General features: G+C 39.3%; 1 protein-coding gene, 1 long non-coding RNA gene and 1 pseudogene across 5 annotated transcripts in view; 1 reads left to right on the top strand and 2 right to left on the bottom strand.

The window, feature by feature from the left end:
- Positions 1-5522: 5522 nt before the first annotated feature.
- On the bottom strand, positions 5523-10666 carry LOC141416314 (uncharacterized). Of its 4 annotated transcripts, none has more exons than XR_012441079.1 (4): positions 10533-10666; positions 9480-9709; positions 9210-9269; positions 5523-8091 (listed from the first exon to the last, which is right to left on the bottom strand). It is a non-coding gene; the product is annotated as an uncharacterized lncRNA (long non-coding RNA). The 4 variants fall into 4 exon arrangements; XR_012441081.1 differs by having other exon boundaries at positions 9480-9700; XR_012441080.1 differs by having other exon boundaries at positions 9480-9595.
- Positions 10667-10678: 12 nt separating this feature from the next.
- LOC109688290 (lactosylceramide 1,3-N-acetyl-beta-D-glucosaminyltransferase-like) lies at positions 10679-11988 on the top strand (annotated as a pseudogene).
- A 1804-nt stretch (positions 11989-13792) lies between these two features.
- LOC109688278 (uncharacterized) overlaps positions 13793-19821 on the bottom strand; it is a 31438-nt gene continuing 25409 nt past the window's right edge. The window contains exon 8 of the transcript XR_012441060.1: positions 13793-16227. The gene's annotated coding sequence lies outside the window, so the exon portion shown is untranslated. The remainder of the gene's footprint in view (positions 16228-19821) is intronic.

Genomic DNA, 19821 nt, shown 5'->3' with positions numbered 1-19821 from the left:
AGAGTACCTACATTGTGAGAGGGCGTTGCTGGCTCACACGAATAATCCCAACTTCTCAGGAGGCAGCGATCAGGAGACTTGTGTTTTAATGCCAGCCCAGGCAAAAGGTGCACAAGATGGTATCTCATAAAAATCCCATCACAAAAAAGGGCTGGTGAAGTCGGTGAAGTAGTGTAGGCCCTGACTTCAATCCCCAGACATCAAAAAAAAATGAATACTTACATTCTAATTCTTTAGTGATATTCTGAATTATTGTTATTACATTGCTATTAATTATAGTCACTGTACTGTGTAATAGATCTGCTGAACTTGTAACTCCTATGCAAATGATATTTTGTGTCTTTTTTTTGGTGTACTGATGTTTGAACTCAGGGTTTCTTGTTTGGTAGGCAGGTGCTCTACTACTTGAGACACTCTGCCAGCTCTGTTTTGTGTTGGGCATTTTTGAGACAGGGTCTCGCACTATTTGCCCAGGCTGGTTTCAAGCAGTGATCCTCTATCTCAGCCTCTTGAGTAGCTAGGATTCCAGGCATGAGGCACTGTTGCCAGGCTTGCAAGAGATATTTTAAATCCTTTGACCAGTATCACTTCAACTCCTCATGTCTTTATCTGTAAAATGACTCCTCATGAAAAGAACAGAATTGGTTCTTTTTTCTAATCAACCCTATTACTGTTGTTTAATTGGTGTATTTATAGCTCACATTCTGAGATAATTGATAGTTAGATTAATACATAGCATATTGTAGCATTTTAGTTTATTTTCTTGTTTTGAGGTACTGGGTTTGACCTCAGGGCTTCATGTTTCTGAACAGGTGACTACCATTTAAGCACACTTCTAGCTTTTCTCATGCTTTTTATTGAAACAATTGGTGGCTGAAATTTACTTTGAGAACCTGTAGGGTTTTGGAGGTGAGACAATCAAATATATAATGTCCTCTTACAGTGAATCTCTAGAATTTACCTGTCAAACTACTGGGCACATAGACTTCAGCACTTCATCAGGTGCAGCTCAAGTTTTCCTTTCCTTGCTCTGTTTGAATTTCTTCTGTTGCAGGAAGCTACAATTTGCTGGGTTGATATCTTTACCTTGCTAGTTTGGACAGTTGCTTGCCTGGTGAACTTAGTTGTTCAGAGTTTTTGTTTAAGTTCCCCATGTATTTCTGCATTGTCATTTTATATAATTGAGCATTATGTATGATTACCTTTTCTCAGTTCCTAAATGTTTGTAGTGACTCCCTAGTGGTAGCAGTGTTCATTTACAATTCTCTAAATTCAAATTAAAATAACACTGTGTGCATCTGGGGCAGGATAGATAACATTGAATGTTCCCAACTCCTGCTTCTCACCCCGTTGGTTTTTGTGCATGGTGTTGTATCTTGAGTTAATTATGTTTTGGTCATTTTTCATTAAATTCCCATTCATTTAGCTTACTCTGCAAACTAATACTTTTTTTTGTGTGTGAATGGATTTTGAACTCAGGGCTTTGAGGTTGGAAGACAGGCACCCTACAGCTAGAGCCACACCTCCAGTGCATTTTGCTCTGGTTATATTGGAGATTGGTTCTGGCAAACTGTTTACCTTGGCTGTGATCAAAAGTCCATTCTTCAGATCTCAGCTTCTCAAGTACCTTGAATTACACATGTGAAACACTGGCACCTGGGTAAGATAATACTTTTATATTTCATTTATTGCAGGTATTTTTGTTCTACTTTGCTGTTTGCCTTTTGCCTCCAGTAATTTTAACACATTGAAATTTCTCCATTCACTTCTTATCCTTATTTTTTTCCTTAGTAAGAAATTTTTATTACCTCAACAATTGATTTAACAGGGCTTTCTGAGAGTGTTTTAAATATTATCTTTTCCATACTAACTTAAAATTTGACTATTGTCCTGGATATAAATGGGAATGTATCGCATGTTCCCATATAAGAACATTTCATCCCTGTCTTGTCTGCTCTTGAAATTTGTGGGACTAGCAGATTGGCAAGTAATAGGGGCAACCTGCCTAGCCAGGATGAGACTGTGAGCTCAAACCCTAGTGCTACGAAAAAGAAATTGTGATTTCTACCACTTATTGTACAATTCCTTCTCTATTCTGAGACATCCAGCTATTGTTGAGTCATGTCTACACATCAGAATACTGGCTTGCTGGAATGGTTTTGTATTCATTTTCTTTAGTTACTCCAGTGCTCTTACATAAGATTATTTACACCTATCCCCTATGCTGCTAGATCTTCAAGAGTCTTAAGTTTACATCTCAGTTAGGAGAAATGAGGCACAAGTCCATGTTTGAAGTGGGTCAGGGAAGAGTAGAGACTCTAGTGCTGGCCTATGGTTACTGAGAGGTCTCTAACAGAAATGTGAATCTTGGGAACTGACAGAAAGTCTGCAGGTTCCAACAAGGTTCTCCCAGTTAGATTCTATGCAATGGGCAACTGTTGAGAACTGGGGTCTTGTACTAAAGGTGCCACGAGATGCTGTTAGGTGTTTGGTAAAAAACAAGATATTAATCTTTGCAATTGGGACCATGAAGTTGGTGGTATTGACAAGAGCAGTTTTGGTGAAATGGCAAGAGGACAATTCATTTGAGTACACTGCATGAATTCAGTGACAATCTGGAGATAGCATTTACAGGCCACCTGTGGGCTCTGCACAGGGTTGGAGGAAGGAGGCAGGAAGGGCTGCTGAGGCAAGGATGTTTAGAGGTGGGAAAGCTCATTTAGGGAAACCCTGATATAGGGAAATAATAGGAACAATACAGCAGAGACATTATAAAGTGAGAGGGGCTGACATCTTCATGATGGATGGAGACACCAACATGTGAATAGAAAGAAATATTTCCTTCACATTAATAGTAAGAAAGAAGGGGATCGGTACTGTTGAAAGTAGGTTTGGATCTTTAATTTTGAGGGTGAAAGAAGTTTGCTGTCCTTTGATATCAATGAGCTGGAATGAGGAGGAAAGGAGAAATTTGGAAAATATTGCAAAAACATATGGAATGATGGACTTGTGTTGAGAAACCATTTTTGGTTCTGTCCTCAGCTACATTGCACTTCATGGAAGTGACAAGAAAATTCACATTATTGTTTAAATTTTACAAACTTTACACAGGGTGGAGAGAAAGAGGGAGAAACTGTAATAATGGATCAAGATATGTAAGCTAGAAAGGAAGGGAAGTGTTAGGATAAATGAGTTGATGTCTGATAAATAAGAATGGGATCTAAGGACCAGATATCTTGCAGTGGGAAATACCAAAACACTGGGTAGATTTTGGAAGGGAAGGGTATAAGCATGTGGGATTTGGGAGTGGGTAGAGATGAAAATTTTATGGTGAAAGAAGTGACTGAGAGGCCAAAACCCCCTGACCTAAGATTTACAGTAGTGCAGAAAGAAATCAAGATATTGAGGCCAATATTGAGAGAGAGAGAGAGAGAAAGAGAGAGAGAGAGAGAGAGAGAGAGAGAGAGAGAGAGTGTGTGTGTGTGTGTGTGTGTGTGTGTATGTTGAGGACAAAATTTAATGAAAGAAAAAAAGTGGCTTGGAAGAGGTCAGAAAATAATGGTCACTGGAAGGTAATGGTTGATGGGAAAGGACTAAGTCTCAAAGACACAAGGAAGGAGGAAGGAGGAGAATTGTGGTTTATGTGGAACACAGGATCTAGGGCAACAGTTATCTTTTCTTCTCTGTCCTCCTGGGCAGAGTATACTAAGAAATAAAATGAAAACTCTTCCTCCATTGTGTGATGTAAGAACGTGTGATTTTCTTCTATCCAGGAAAATCACCCTAAGAATATTTCTTGCACACAATATTTGGTATGATACACAGCTAGGTTGAGAGTTTGTGTATCTTTACCTTGTTCTTCTCCTTGGATATCAGAATTTTGGGGGGTGGGCAGGGTATTTCAATGTAGCTCAGGATGACCTCAAAATGCTGAAATCTTCTAATTTAACATCTGTCTTTATATGGTTTCTCTTTTTCTGCCTTTTTCTAAAAGCCAGCAAGAGAAGGCATCACCCAACCAACACTGCAGATCAGATTTCTTTGGCCAAATATCCTCCTTCATCACTCAGAAGTTCTCCACTCTAAAAAATTCTAGGACATAGAAATCATTCATTGAAATTCATTGCCACAAGGTAATAAGGAAGGCCATTTCAATTTCAGTCTCTAACAAGCCCTCCTCACCTCTGAGGCCAGTGCCATCTGTACAACTACAAACATTGTATTCAATGTCACTTATGTACAAGGACTCAGGCTATCCCAACAGCTTTTTTCCCCAGGCCCTCATCAGAATTGCCCTTCATGTTTGATTCAGAGCAATAAAGGCTTCTCCTGTATTCATATCAAAACCACTCCAGCATCTGTCCATAACCCATTTCCAATGCCACTGCCATATCAGAGTACGTGTAATAACAACCCCTACTTGTCTTTCTTCCATTCAGATTTTGTCTTATTCCATATTGTGTGCATGTAAAAGAATACCCTACTTGGGTGTTCTACAAAACTAACAATAACTGGGAGTGAATCTCAAGTGGCAGAACACTTAACTAGCAACCCTGAGGACCCAGTTGAAATCACAATACCACAAAACAAATAAACAAACAAAACACAAAAAAAAACCCTAGCAATTTGTTTTCTAACATTTCTGGGGTTGAGGAAGTCCAATATTATGCCATCATCACCTGCTGCCAGTCTTCTTCTTGTTAAATCCTCACCCCAGCAAGAGGTCATGCAAGAGAACTCGAGTTCACTACCACATGTCCTGTCTAGAAGGTCTTTAATAAATGAGGCCCAGACCTTCTCAAAAGTCCCCACCCACAACAATGTTTAAAAGATATTAGTGAACAATACAGAATTGTACCTGAGAAGCAGAGTCTGCTGTTACTAAGCCCAAGATGCATCACTCAAAACAGCTTTCAGATTGGAAACTTGTGTCTCTCTTTCAATCTTCTAAATGTAGGTTTTATAATTGCTGTTACCTTGTTCTGACATAGTGTCACTGGCCTATAAAGAGACATGTAGACTAAGAGCTGGGTAAACAGAAATGATTCATCATAAGATAAAGACTCATTCACAAAGTGCTATGAAGAACGGATGCTTGCGCCACAAGCTTGGGTTATGACACTGTGGGTTTGAGAATTACTGTGACTTGATACTTTGTCATTCTGTACACAGGCATGTAAATGAGCAAGGGAGATTAAGGGGAAGAAAAGCACAATCAGTTCTCCCAAAGTGAGAGGTGCATCATTTACAAGGTGCTTTGCTAGAACAGATGCTTGGGGCACACTCACCCTTCTGAACGGGGAATTTAGAATTGCTATTTCATGTCCACTGATGTACTGGACATAGGGGCAGAGAGCAACAGAGAAGGAGCAGTTGAAAAGGGAACATGTTCACAGTGAGGGAAAGATGCATCACGCACATAGTTTCTGGAGAGTAGACTGACACCTGTGAAACCCCAAACATGAATAAATTCCCCCTTTCAGTTGTTTCACTCAGATAACTGATTACCATGAGAAGAAAAGTAAGTAATGCAAAGATATGGTTTAATTAAATTCCACATAGTAACAAAAATTCCTTCATCACTGACCTGTAAACATTACTATGTCAAAAAAATACATAAAAATTAAGTCTTTCAGCATACCAGAAAAACATGTAGCTCACACATGGGCCAACATAGTTCAAAATGAAAGAAGAAAAAAATCCATGGAACTATTAACCTATTTTGAATAAAAGGACAGAATTATGAACCTCAACAGTTCTTTTCAAGGAAGAAAACAAATAGTCCACAGATTCACTTTAAGAATGAGCCAGTAGTGACAGGTGCTCATGTAACCTTAGGTTCTTGGAAGGCTGAGATCAGGGAGGATCAAAGTTCAAAGCCAGGCCAGGCAAACAGTTCCAGAGAACCGAATTTCAAAATAACCACACCAAAATTGACTGGTTGTGTGGCTGAAGTGCCTGCTTTGCAAGCTGGAAGCCCTCAATTCAACCTCCCTCCCTAGACAACGATAAAATAGACCCACTAAAGCTACCAAAATGGTAGAGTGCCTGCATAGGAAGCATGAGGTCCCAAGAAAACCACAGTACTTCCCCCAAAAAAATCAGATGGTAGTAAAAGATACACATAGAGCACTTATAACATTTCCTTCAGGTCATGCAATTTCTACAGCATTAAGAATTCAAGACCTCATAAGATTTGTGTTCATAGGATTTGACATGAGAGAGAAATTTTCAGTGTTAATGAATTTCCATACCCTGGAATGAATTTCTATAACAAGAGTATGGTTTATGGAGAAAAGGAAATAAATCTTTATAATTTCCCTGGCATATTCATGACTGTAGCTATATAGTGAGCTAAGGAATTACAGGATTGTACTGAGGGGAAGTGGGGTTTTTAAGAGAAATCCCAAGAGTGTTGGCCTTCTGGGTCTTTCTTGCCTTACTGGCACTTCTCAGAAGCTGCATATTCCCATAGGCTCTGGCTCCAGTGATATGAGGAGCATGATGCTCCAGAAGCCAGCTAAAGGAGTGATATGAATTCCCCAGCATGGGGGAAGGAAGAGAATAAAAAAGGAGAAAATAAACTTGAATCATTGACCAACTCTGATGATGTAGTAGTTCCACTAAAGTTATACCTATGCACATTTTCTTTTGGTGGTTCTGGGGTTTGAAGTCGGGAACTCAGGTTTCATAGATCAGTGCACTACCACTTCAGCCCATCCAACTCTGCCAGCTGTTTGTTCTAATAGCTATTTTCAAGATAAGGTCCCACAAGCTATTTGCCTGGGACTGGCTTTGGACATCAATCCTCCTGATCTCTATATCCTGAGTAGCTAGGATTTCAGTCATGCATGACAGGCACCTGGCTGAATGTAATTTTTTCTAAATGACAACTTTACTATTGTTTTTGCATTCAAAAGGTTTTGATCTAGGGTGCCTTCATAGATGGTGGCTATGTTAAGACTTTGCAACATTCATCTAGTCAGGATTTCTCACCATAGTATGCTATTTAATGTTCTTGAATTACCTCACTTGAGTACAGCATTTCCCACAGTTTACATTATACACATTTCCTTTCCCAAGGTAGTATCAGCTTCATAGAAAGTTCATGTGATAATGGAGCCTTCCCACATCTGTATTTAGGAATTCACCCCAGCCTAAGCTTGCCATGTTTCTAAAAGGAATCAGAGCACATGAAGAATTTTCCTCATTGCGTGCATTCATAGGGTTTCTCACCGAAGTGTATTTGTTCATGTCTTTGAAGGCCATGCAAATAAGACAAGGTTGTCTCACACTGCTTACTGACACAGACATTTTCTCCACTGTGATTTCATTTACATCTTTGAAAGCTGCTGCACCAAAAGAAAGCTTTGTCACACTGTCACACACATGGGGGCTCTCTTCATAGTGACATCTACATGTGCTTGAAAGCCACTTGAAGACACAAAGGTTTTCCCACAAGACTTACATACACAGGGTTCCTCTCCATGTGTCAGAAGGGATCTGGAATAGGCAAAGGCTTTCCCACAATGCTCACATGCTTCTCTCCTGCATGAATTCTTCCATGTCATTGAAGGCAATCAGAAGGAGTAAAGCCTTTCCACATTGCTTACATACATAGGGTTTTTCTCCATTATGCAGTTTTGCATGCCTTCAGAAATAAGTGGAAGAAAAACTTTCCCACACTGCTTTCATTCCCATGGTCTGTAGAGTAGGAGTCCATTCATGTATCTGACCAGAACTGTGATGCCTAAAGTCACCATCACAGTGTTTGTCATGGGGCTTCTCTCCTGTTACAGTCATGTCATGCTTCTGCAGGCATTTGGGAGAGCTGCAGGCTGCCCATGCTTCTTGTGTTCCTACAACTTCTCTCCATACTCCTATTACTCATGTGGTGAGTGTCCCATGAGAGTTCTGTGGGGGACATTTACTGATGGATGAACAATAAGGACTTTTTCTCTCAGGTGGCATTTGCATGGTGTTACTCCTGGATGAGTTTTCTGGTTCACCATATGCACTGCAGTCTGGGTGAAGAATTCAACATGATGACTATCTTCATTATGTTCAAAGAATTTCTCAGCCACTTCACTTCTGTAAAAAGTGAGGAGCACATTAGTATTTATTTGTTTTCATTTGGTGTTTGACCTCAGGGCCTCATGCCTCTAGGCAAGCTCTCTACCACTTGAGCCACTCTGCTACCCCACTTTTGTTTGGGAATTTTCTTGATAGGGTCTTATAAACTATTGGCCCTGGCTAACCTCTATCTTCTCCCTCATCTGGTCTGCCTCCTGAGAAAAAAGGATTATAGGCCTGAAACAAAGTCACCCAGATGACATATTTATATTTTTATATTTATATTACATTATTAATAATTCATTTCTTAATGATTTATCTGAAAATGTGTTGGCCCTATGCTCTGTAAAAATTTTAGAACATGGTTTGGTAACATGATAGGATGCCTGGGTGGCAAGCGAGAGGGCCTGAGTTCAAACACCAACAACTACCTCATACATACAGACACACACACACACACACAAACACACACACACACACACACAAACACAGTTACAGAGTCTCTTCCTCTAAGAATTCTGGTCCTTATCCGACTGAATTCCCTGCAACATTGCACATGGACAGCTATGTTCTAAACAGTGGTATTCATGCACAGTAGTGTAACAGTCTCCCACACAGGTATCTGGCAAGCACTGAATGGCTATGTCATATTTAGAAAAGTTGCCATTACTGATTCACAGTGCTAGAGATCCACAGGAAGCATGTTGGATTCTGAAGTACTTCCATATCTACAATTAACTCAATTGCACATAGTAATATTTTCAATGAGTACCAATCTTAAAAGGAATTTATTGTTGTGTGATACAGTCCTCATACCCAAAGTCTGAAGAAAACATATTAATACATTTTAACTAATATTGTGAATGGAGCAGAGTTTTTATGTAGTAAAACTCTGACAAAATGACTCTTGTAGCAGGCAGTGGTACTTCAGATCTCTGGTTTCTCATATTAGAACAATTTGATTTTGCATTTTCTGATTATGCATGCTCAACCCACAGGAAGTTTTGGAGGAGGAAAGTTTCTGAGATTAAGCCAATATGAAGCTGGAAGAATTTGCATCATTTCCTTCTTTTTAAAATGTCCTATAACACCAAGATTCTGAAGAGACATTTCTGTCCACTGTGTGTTGAATTTACCTTAGATTTTTCCTGAAGTTTTTGAAGTCATCTTTAGTGTTTTGTTCTTCCAATGCTTTCCTAAAATTGAGACCCGGGAAAACCAGTATTAATTATTACAACACTACAGGAAAACTACTAAACCTGTTGTATTCATGGTAGGAAGACATTTGCCCACTGCTATTTTCATGAAAATGTTCATTTCTTATAATCCAAATGATGCAACAGCACCAATAACAAAGAAACACGTGCTTTCTGAGTGGCTAAGTAAGGGAATGGTACTGTCTTTACCTACAGCAGCCAGGATCCTGAAGGTTTCCAGCCTCACATCTTTGTAGAGCTTCTTCTGGGAAGGATCTGGCAGAACCCACTCCTCCAGGGTGAAGTTCACAGCCACATGCTGGAGTCTAGACTCAGTTCATAACAAATTGACTCAAAGCTGTTTCCCAAATGATCATTCCACTTATGGTCATCACACTCTTACACTCCATCCATTCTTGTATCTTATCACACTGCAATGACTACATTGGAATGATTTGGCAAAGCATCAGAAGAACATGGATGCCCTGTGTGTGGATGGGTGGCTCTAATTTCTTTTTCTAGACTGGGACACTAGCAACTCTATAACAATTCCTATCACCTAGACCCCACAATAGAGTTCACACCTACTGTCCTGACACATGCTGCACAGACATTTCTCTGCTTCTGGCATCTGGGAAATATCGGGATGGCCGACTCACTGGCCTAAGTGGAAAGATGGCTTGATTTTCTCAAAGAGTTGAGGAAACAATAAGCTATTGGCTCCACATGTGTTTTCCCTCTGCATGTTTGCTATATTCTGACATGCTCATTAGATGGAGTCTACTGATTAGAGAAACCCACAATACCCCCTGGATGATGAAACTCTAAGAGCTAGTTTGATGGCTACTACTTAATACCTGCCCACAAGTTCCTTCTTAAAGGTTGGTGACACTGTGTCATGCCTGTAGTACTAGCTACTCAGGAGGCAGAGATCAAGAGGATCACAGTGTGAAGGTAGTAGGGAGAAAATTTTGTGAGACCCTAGTGGCAAATACCTAGCATAAGTTCTTGTGGCAGTGCCCCTGCCTTGGCCAGGTCACCAGATTTGGCCTGCCCTACTTGGCCACTGCAGCTGTCTCCCTACAAGAAGGCAACCCCAGCAGGCTCTGGCTGTCCAGGCCTCACCTGGCACTTACAGCCTGCAGCTCTTGTTTTTCAGATCAGTGACTTGCTCTCTGCCTCAGGGAAGAAACCAGACCTCTGATTGTGACCTTTGGGGAGCAAGAACTTGGTGCTGTTTCCACCCTGCAGCAAAACACTTACTGATTCTTTGATGGAGGATCTCCACCTGGACCATCTCTGAAGCCTTCCCAGCATCCTGCCTGTGGTGCACTACACAGTAGCGTTCATGTTCACAGAAAGAGCAGAGTCCACACGTGAAACTCCATGAAGAATGTCAGAGTGGACGGATGCTGTGTGCCAATGTCCTCATTCTACAGTGTGTTCCATTCTTTTGCAATCTCAGAGAAAATGACATTAAAAGAAATTTATGCATGGAAGAAGATCCTTTTCCATTTTAAATGACTACACATACAAGTTCTGCAAAATACAAAGTTCTGTGTTCTTGAAGAAGCAAGAGTCCATTTAATATGGTTCTTGAAGAAAAAAAACACATGCAAGTGAATGTGGGATGTTGGTTAGCGGCAGAAGAGTAAAAGTAGCCAGTTTTTTCACTTATTCTCCACTTGTTTCATACTAACCTTGATGGTTTTTAGGGGACTGACTCATAATCCAATTATGAGAAACATGAAGTCCTACTCTTAGAGATACCTAGTGAATAGCTGTGACTTTGTGACTGATACCCTGTCTCTAATGACAGCTCAGAGGGAGCTCCTCACCCATACTTGATTAACCACAAGAAGTGTCAAGGTCAAGATGTTCTCCTTTTACTGTTTGTAAAGATTCTTCCTGAGAACTATGAGTGACTTTCTGCCATTAGACGAATGTGGGGCAACTAGAACTTTGTTCGGCATTAACTGAATGCCAGCATCAAAACGCTGGTTGCCTTAGGCACTCCTCCTGCACTCAAAGGAGAACTGCAAAGAAAACTGGTTTGGGAAGACCAAGTGTACAGTGACATAATTCAGCAAGACTTTAGCAATTCTTTCCACAATCTTACTCTTAAAAGACTTCTGCAGTTCAATTGGGCAAACTCCTTTTGTCCAATGGCAAACTCTTGATGACTGTTGATGACACATTTATTCACATGCCAAATCTTATTGAATCCCATCATGGATTAGAACAAACAGGTGTTCAAGACTTTTGGATTGGTCATGCTCATCGTGCTGCCCCTCCCTCTAGGGTTAAAAGCATCAAATACTATGTTTGCTAGGAAATGAACAAGTGGTCAAGTTACGCTGACTATGGGCCTGGCACTGCCTATGTCACCTACAGTGACGTGGCTGACAAAGTCCATGAGGTGTCAGTCACTGAATTCTAGTCTTTACATAGATAATGTGTTCATGGGCCTCTGTGCCAAATAATGGGAATACACTATACCATGTGTGTTTCTCTTTATCATCCCTGTATCTACGAAAAAATGATGACATCTCATGGACAGGTACAATATCTTCTTCACCTTTGGAAGGATGGTATAGAACATAAGGAAAAAAATCTTTCTAAGGGTTTTTTTTGGTCAAAAATACTGCAGATTCATTTGATAGTTCACCTATGCAAATTGACCTATACACATATCCTTGCCACGGCTGCATTTTTCTAATAATACATGAACACTGTTATGTTTTTCAATGTCACTGAGACAACATTGGATGAAAACATTTAAATATTTGTCTATACCCTAAGTAAAATGAATGTGAAGGACAAAGAAAGATTCTGAAAGCACAATGTATCAAAATGTGTTTTTCATTATTGAAGCTATTCAATGGAACATCTGATTCATGGCCTAAACTCATTTCAGAAGAACTCAAATTTAAAAAGGAATGGTATTATGAGTGAAAAACAAATGCAATATTCAAGTTCTTATTTAATACCATATGTATATATGAGGTGTGGAGAAATTATTAAGACACCTTGGTGTTAGAATAACAGCTTTTGAAAAATACCAAGTAAATGTATACTTCAGCATTTCAAAGAAATTAACGTGCCCTGGTTTTTTCTACAAAGCACTTGGTGGATGTAGTGGGGGTGGCACTACCAGAGCACTGGTAGCACTGCCAGAGGACAAAGTGTATGAGTCTGGTAAAAATCTCTGGTCTCAGGCGGGAGTGCAGGAAAGTGTCTACACTTTCATTATAAACAGCTGAATCATTATTGGTCACATCCCTGTAAGTATTTACCTAGATAGTATTGGTGTCATTTAAAAAATATTTGTGTCTTTTTGTCAAAGTTGAGTGTGAAATTTGAAAAAAGTCATTAGCTCTGCTCTAACTGGAACTCTATGTGTTTACCCCGTAATGTTAGAAAAATGACACAAAACATGGGAAGTTGGATGCCCACTGGGCCCTTCTCTATAGAGAAGTGATTTTTCATTCCAAAAACAACCTGAATCAATTCAAATTGGTTTTTAAATATTAAACACTAGTGTGTATGTAAGGCAGTTGTTTGAAAATTGCTTGCGTAGAGGAATATGAGAACAGAGGAGACTACATAAGCAAAGATAGGGCTTGGGTGTAGCTCAGCACAAAACAATCAACCTCTTGACAACAAGGCCCAGACACACAAAAAACATTAAAGGCCTCTTTCCTTTTTATTTTATATAATATTAGTGTTTAAATACTTGTGAGAATTACTAAAATTAGCCCATCCCTTTGCAACATCACAAACCACTGTAACGTGTCTCAAGTTTAGAGTTTTAACTTTAGCGTATTAATGAAAGCTGTAGTCTCTAAAACAATCTATTCTTGACTCAAACAACTATCAGAGATGATCTTTATCTTTTAAACATGTCAAACTTGAAAGTAACATAAAAGTGATGGAGAAATTGCCAGAGACTGAAAACATTTGTAAAGCTGCATGTTCTTCGTAATTGTGAGTTGTGCCTGAGATCTACAAATAAGGTACACTTACTTTACAAAACAGATAACATGTGGCCATGATGCAAACAACACCCTCTGGCTACAGAAAGAATTAGGTGATGTCTGTTTCTAAGGACATTCTGTAATCTTGCAAGTATAAAATAGTAACTTAGGCAAAAAGGGTTAAACTGATTGTAAAACTGCTGGCTCCACAGGCAGCAGTTAGACAAAACTCAGATGTCTCATTTATAACATGATATACCAAACATGCAAAATGAAACTAACAAAGATTTCTCAGTGCATATCCCTGCATGAACACATCTGTTATTTTATCAGGTAGATTTTTTTTCTATTGTCAGCACTGGGGTTTGAACTCATGCCTCATGCCTCCAAGCAGGCACTTACCACTCCACAAGTGCTTTTTTAAAGATGGGGGTTTTTTTTGAAATATGGTCTCCAAAATACTTGTCCAGGGCTGCCTTCAGACTGCCATCCCCCTGTGAGCAGCGAGGAGTACAGGCATCAGTCACCAGCACCTGGCTGCAGGTAGATTTGTTAATGTTTACCGAAATCTTTTGCTATGTTTTTTCTATTTTGAAATTTAAGGCTTCTTTACACTGCATTGGTTATTTAGTATTTTTAACTATCGAGACCACAGTATCAAATATTTAAAACGCAGTTACTTTCAGAATACATTCAAAGTTTTAGATGATTACAGTTTAAAGTTTCTGATCTTGTTTGAAAACTGTAGAGCACAAAGGACTTTTGAAAAAGTGGGTTTAAAACTTATCTTTGTTAGTTGATTCTGGAATACCTCTTTCCTTTGGGCTATCTATACCCTGTGTATCTGTAGTTGGAGCTGTTAAAATTTGCCATTGGTTGAAAACAGCAGTAACATTCTTGGCATCAAAATGATCTTGTTTCCAGTTATATTTTTGGGAAAGTTATTGCTTAATAGAGCTCTCTGCAACCGTGTTCATCTTTTATATTTTTTGCTTAGAATAGAATGAAATAGACTTAAATTTAAAGGGAATATAACGGCACTTCCTGTTTTTTAAGAAGGGAGTTGCCAGATGTTTCCTTCATCAGAGTTAAAGAACTGAGATAAACATTTGTAATTTAAAGAGCCCTAGTCTTTTTAAAAGTAAGGAAAGACCTGTTGGTGCCATCTTTTCTTTAAAAAAGTGTCAACAAAGGGAAGATAAACAATTAGCCTGAAGGGTCTCTTGAGTAACAGATGGCTGTACACAGTAGTAAAGTCAAAAACTGTTTCCCTTTTGGTTGATAAATTTATAGGAAAATGTCAAGGATTTTTATTATTTGGCTTTGCTCATACATGAAAAGGTAATGAGGGTTTTTTTTTAATGAATAATTTCCAACAGATAGATCTTAAAAATTAACAATGGAAAAAAAAGAAAATATCCAATACAAAACAGCGGTGGTGGAGTGCCTCAAGTGGTAGAATGCTTGTGTAGAATGTGTAAGACTGAGTTTAAGCCCCAGTATATCCACACACACACACAAAAAGAACAAAAGAAAAAGTAACAACTTTCTCCTGGGAAACGGAGCCAATCCTCTGTGAATAAACTGAGGGACAGAAATTGGATGTTTGTATTTGTCTAATTATAAACTTCTAATGAAAAACTAGACAGGACTCATGAATTATAATTCACTATGTCCATCAATAAATACAGCTTTTATTTGGGAATGTCAACAGATAAATAGAAAGGTTTTCATGGTATATGAACTGCATACCATTACATAAAAGTAATGGTATGTGAATTGTAATATTAATCAATACAAACATCAAGAAACCAAGTAATATTGTTCTGAGTGATTAAAACTATAGTGTCCTAATATTCCAGTCTGTGATTTGTTGGTAATAAATCAGGGAACCCAGCAGGAGATGTACATCAGAAGCCTGAGTGACAGAAGATGGAACTAAGCTACCTGACTCTGCAGAACCCAAATGGCACATTCCCTTCTCTGCTCCCCCCAGTCCAGGATTCCTCCCCTTGGTTGATCCTGGGCAACCTGGGGTCTAATTGCATTGAGCTGAACTGGCCCACAGTTTCCAGACCAGGCACCTGCTTCTTGCCATGTCTCATGAACAACTCATGCTGTCATTTGAAAGTGGTGCTTTTGTTAAGTTTGTGGTGCTGGAGGACTTATCAAGAGGTAGGTTGCCTGCCTAGCAAGCATGAGGTCCTGAGTTCAAACCCCAGTACCAGAAAAACAAAGCTGCTGTTACAAATGAGGTGGGTTTTAATGGGGCAATAGGGGAGTGAATATTTTTTTCCTCCTGCTTGCCAGGGGTGTTCATGTTCTGTTCCTTGGCATATTGCCCAGGAAAAGAAGAGCACAATTGCATAGTAGTTCTATTTTTAGTTTTTTAAAGAATCGCATCATGATTTCCACAGTGGCTGCACTAATTTATATCCCACCCACAGTGTGAAAGGATTCCAATTCCCCAACATCCTCGCCAGCGTTTGCTGTTTTCTTGATCATTGTCATTCTGACTGGAGAGAGATAGGATCTCAATGTCCTTTTGATTTGCATTTCAGGGGTAAGTTTTTTAATCATTTCTTCACACCTTCATTGGCCATTTATGTCTCTTCATTTGAGGACTGTTTTCAGTTCATTTGCACATTTTTAAATTGGATTATTTGTCCTTTGCTGTTTTGTTTTTTGACTTCCATATATACTCTGATATTAATTCCTTGTCAGATGACTACTTGTAAACAATTCAGTCCCATTCATTAGGTTGTTTCATTCCTCACAAGAAGCTTTTTAATCAGTTGCAATCCCATTTGTCAATTCTTGCTCTTATTACCTGAGCTATTAGAATCCCATTCAGAAAGTTGTTGCCAGTGCCCAGAATTTCGAGGATATTTTCTGTTTTCCTGTGGTAGTTTCAGTTTCCAGACTCCCATTAAGACCATGAGGCATTTCTTTTACCATTAAAGTAGATTTCACTAAAGACTCTAGGATAACAACGGAACACACAATGTTATACAAAACAACATGAATAACTCTTGTGTATTTTAAGACCAAAGAGACAGCTTTCTCAGATTTGATTGCATCTGCTTGATCCCACACCTCCTTTTTCCTCCACACCTCTAGGAGAGAGAATTATTTCTCTATACAACACCGTCCTCACTGTGTTTTGTTCTGTTTTATTTTTAAATTATCTCAGGTGTGGTTTTGTTTCCTTATGTTGCTGGTGCTGGCATTTGAACTCAAACCCTTATGCTTCCTAGGCAAGTTCACTCACTATTTTGAACACATACAACCACAACAAAGATTTTTTTTAAATTCATCATGATGTGTGATGAATCTGCAACATATCAATACTTGCCATTTTTGTTGTGATATGAATTAGAAAATACACAAGGTGAAATGCTTGAGTTCTAAGAAGGAAAACAAGATGATTACGCATTCTGTGTATGGCAGGAATCAGAGCTGAATCAATCACATGCTTGACCAACTCCTGCAATGAAGGAAGGGACAGTGCTGATGTAAGTGATGGCCTCACCTTGCTTTATTTCCACCTTACATGATTAATCATCTCACACTGGCCTATTCTCCTGTTTTCTTCTCCTGTGTGTTGTTAATTTTTGAACCATAATTAACAATATAAGGGGATTTCACTGTGATAATTCCATGCATATCTACAGTGGCTTGAGGTACTTTGAATCCATTTTGTTACTGGGTATTTAAAATCTAGTTCAAAATTGTGCATAAAAACTCAGTTTTCCACCACCATTAGTTGAAGAGACAGTATTTCCTCCAAAATATTTATGTGCAGGTGTGCTGTAGTCAGTCAAGACAGGTTCTTGTTTTCTAAGACATTAATAATTAATGATAGAAAACTCCACCAAGGTGAAGGTAAGAAAGTTATTCAATTTCCCAGAAGTGAAAGTAAAGGCTGCTCTTAAACTGAGGAGTAAAGAGGAGTGCCTCAAGCAGCAGAATCCTGAAACCAGGTGCTTCCTGGGGAGCATGGGGTGCTTTTATTCCCTCTGCAGTGGTTTCCTACCTCCACAAGGCAGCTCTTTCTGGGCTAGTGCTGGCTGCTTCTTTCTCAGGACAGCTGTTTCTGGGCTGGGGCCAGCTGTCTTGGAAGCAGTTCTTCCTGGTTCTGGTGATCTCTATCTCAGGGCCCCCCATTTGAGCTGTCCTTTCAGTATGATTTTGGCCTTTTTTTGTCAAAGATACCGTGGGTGTAACTGGGATGTTTATTTATAGGTGTTCTGTTCTACTGGTGTAAATGTTTGGTTTTTGTTGTTGCTGGGTTTTTTTTTTGCAAATGTCTGCTGTTTCTATTACTGTGGGCCCCTAGTACTATTCAGTCAAGTTTAGTGATACCTACAGCTTTGCTCTCCTGCTTTTTGGTGGTCTGAGGTTGGAACTTAGGGCCTCATGCTTGCTAGGCTGTCACTCTTACTACTTTAGCCAATCCATCACCTTTATATTTGCAGTCCTTCACCTTGAGCTACTCCACCAGCCCAATTTCTTATGACAGGGTTTTTTGAGATAGGGTCTCATGAACAATTTGCCTGGTCTGGCTTCAAAATGCGATCCTCCTGATCTCTACCGCCTGAGTTGCTCATTATAGGTATGAGCCACCGGTGCCCAGCTCCATCACCCTATTTTAAAATGGGTTTCTCCAAAATAGGATCTCACAAAGTATATGCCGGGCCTCACTTCAAACTGCAATGATTCTGATTTGTGTCCTGAGTATCTAGGATGTGACTAATGTTTGAACTTGGGGCTTCACACTTGCAAATCAGGAAATCTACTGCTTGAGCCACACCTGCAATCCATTCAGCTTCTTCAGAGATGGGCTCTCAAACTATTGTCATCAAACCTCAATCCTACCAATCTCAGTTTCCCAAACACACTTGTGTTGGTCTGCGGCACAGAGAAGAGTCTACGTCTGTGCTGATTTCACCCATGAATATGTGAATGATCAGTAGCCTGACACTTGAAAAAATATTCATGGTCTTATACTATAAAAACTGGACTTGAAATAAAAACAGAAAACCTTTACATAACATAGAGAAGGAAGGAGGGAGAAAAGGAGAGACATGAAGAAACAATTTTCACCATCCTTGAAAACCCATGTAGGAAAAATGCTCAATTGCAGAGGTTATCAGTAAAACACAGGTTATAGTCATACAGAAATGCCCTGTGGTTCTACCTGGGCAAAAGGAAATGAATTAGATCTTTGCCAGAGCTGTCAAAACACACAATAAAAACATCTAAATGTCAGGCAGACTGACTCAGGATGTAAGAGTGAATACTTATCTGCTATTTCCACATAGGACTAGAATTATAGCTTCTCTAGGTCTGAGGTAGTGTTAGAATTCTGTCTCAATGAATAACCTCATGTCATCTATTCTTGCCATTAGTTTGATTTTAGAAATATTTATATGCTAATCAAAATGTAATGAATCATAACTGACATGATGCTTGGAAAATTGTATACATTACAGAGGGGTGAAATTAGGCTATTAACTGGATACACTGCTTTTCATACCTATAATTATTTCATTGTAACTAGAATACCTACATTGTAGTTGAACAGTAGCCCACAGCTGTCACACTAGCTTCCCAGAAGGCAAAGATCAGAAGGATCATGGTTCAAAGCCAGCTCAGGCACATATTATGCATTGCTCATTAATAGCTTATAAACACTGTTGAGAGATGGAGACTTTTTTTGGGGGGGGGGGGGCAGCACTAGGTTTGATCTCAGTGCCTCAGGATTGCTAGGCAGGCACTCTTACCACTTAAATTACTCCAACAGCCCTTGTGTTGGGTGTTTTTGAGAAAATCTCTCTAACTATTTACCTGGACTGGCTTCAAACAGTGATTCTCTGATCTCTGTCTCCTGAGTACCTAGGATTTACAGGTGTGAGGCACTGGCACCAAGCTTCCAAGAGATATTTTGAATACTTAGACTAGTATTTCTTCAACTACTTACACCTTTCTCATGAAAGGAACACACTTGGTTCTTTTTTTCTAATCAACTGTATCACTGTTGTTTAATTGGTGCATTTAAATAATTCGCATCTTGATACAACTGATGGATTAATAAATAGCACATTGTAGCTGTTCATTTTATTTGAGGTACTGGGGTTTAAGGTGACGGCTTCATGCTTGCTAAGCAGGTGTCTACCATTTGAACCATGTTTCCAACACTTCTAATGTATTTTATTGAAACAATTGGTGGCTGAAATTTACTGTGAGACCCTGGTAGGGCTTTTAGAGGTGAAACGCTCATATGTACGATGTCCTCTAAACCTGAATCTCTTCTAGAATTTACCTCTCAAACTACTGGACACTTAGCCTTCAGCAGTTCATCAGCTGCAGTTCAAGCTTTCCTTTCTTTGTTCTCCTTATGAGCTTTTATTCCAGGAAGCTATGATTCTCTGGGTTGATCTCTTTATCTTGCCAATTTGGGGACAGTTGTTTGCCTGCTGAACTTACTTGGTCAGGGCTTTTAAGTTCCCCATGTATTTCTGCATTGTCACTTTATATAATTTAGCACTTTATAGGATTCCCTTGCCTCGATT

The sequence above is a fragment of the Castor canadensis genome, chromosome 14 (assembly GCF_047511655.1).
Source record: "Castor canadensis chromosome 14, mCasCan1.hap1v2, whole genome shotgun sequence".
In the NCBI taxonomy this organism is placed as follows: Eukaryota; Metazoa; Chordata; class Mammalia; order Rodentia; family Castoridae; genus Castor; species Castor canadensis.
This window is presented reverse-complemented; position numbering and strand designations above follow the sequence as displayed.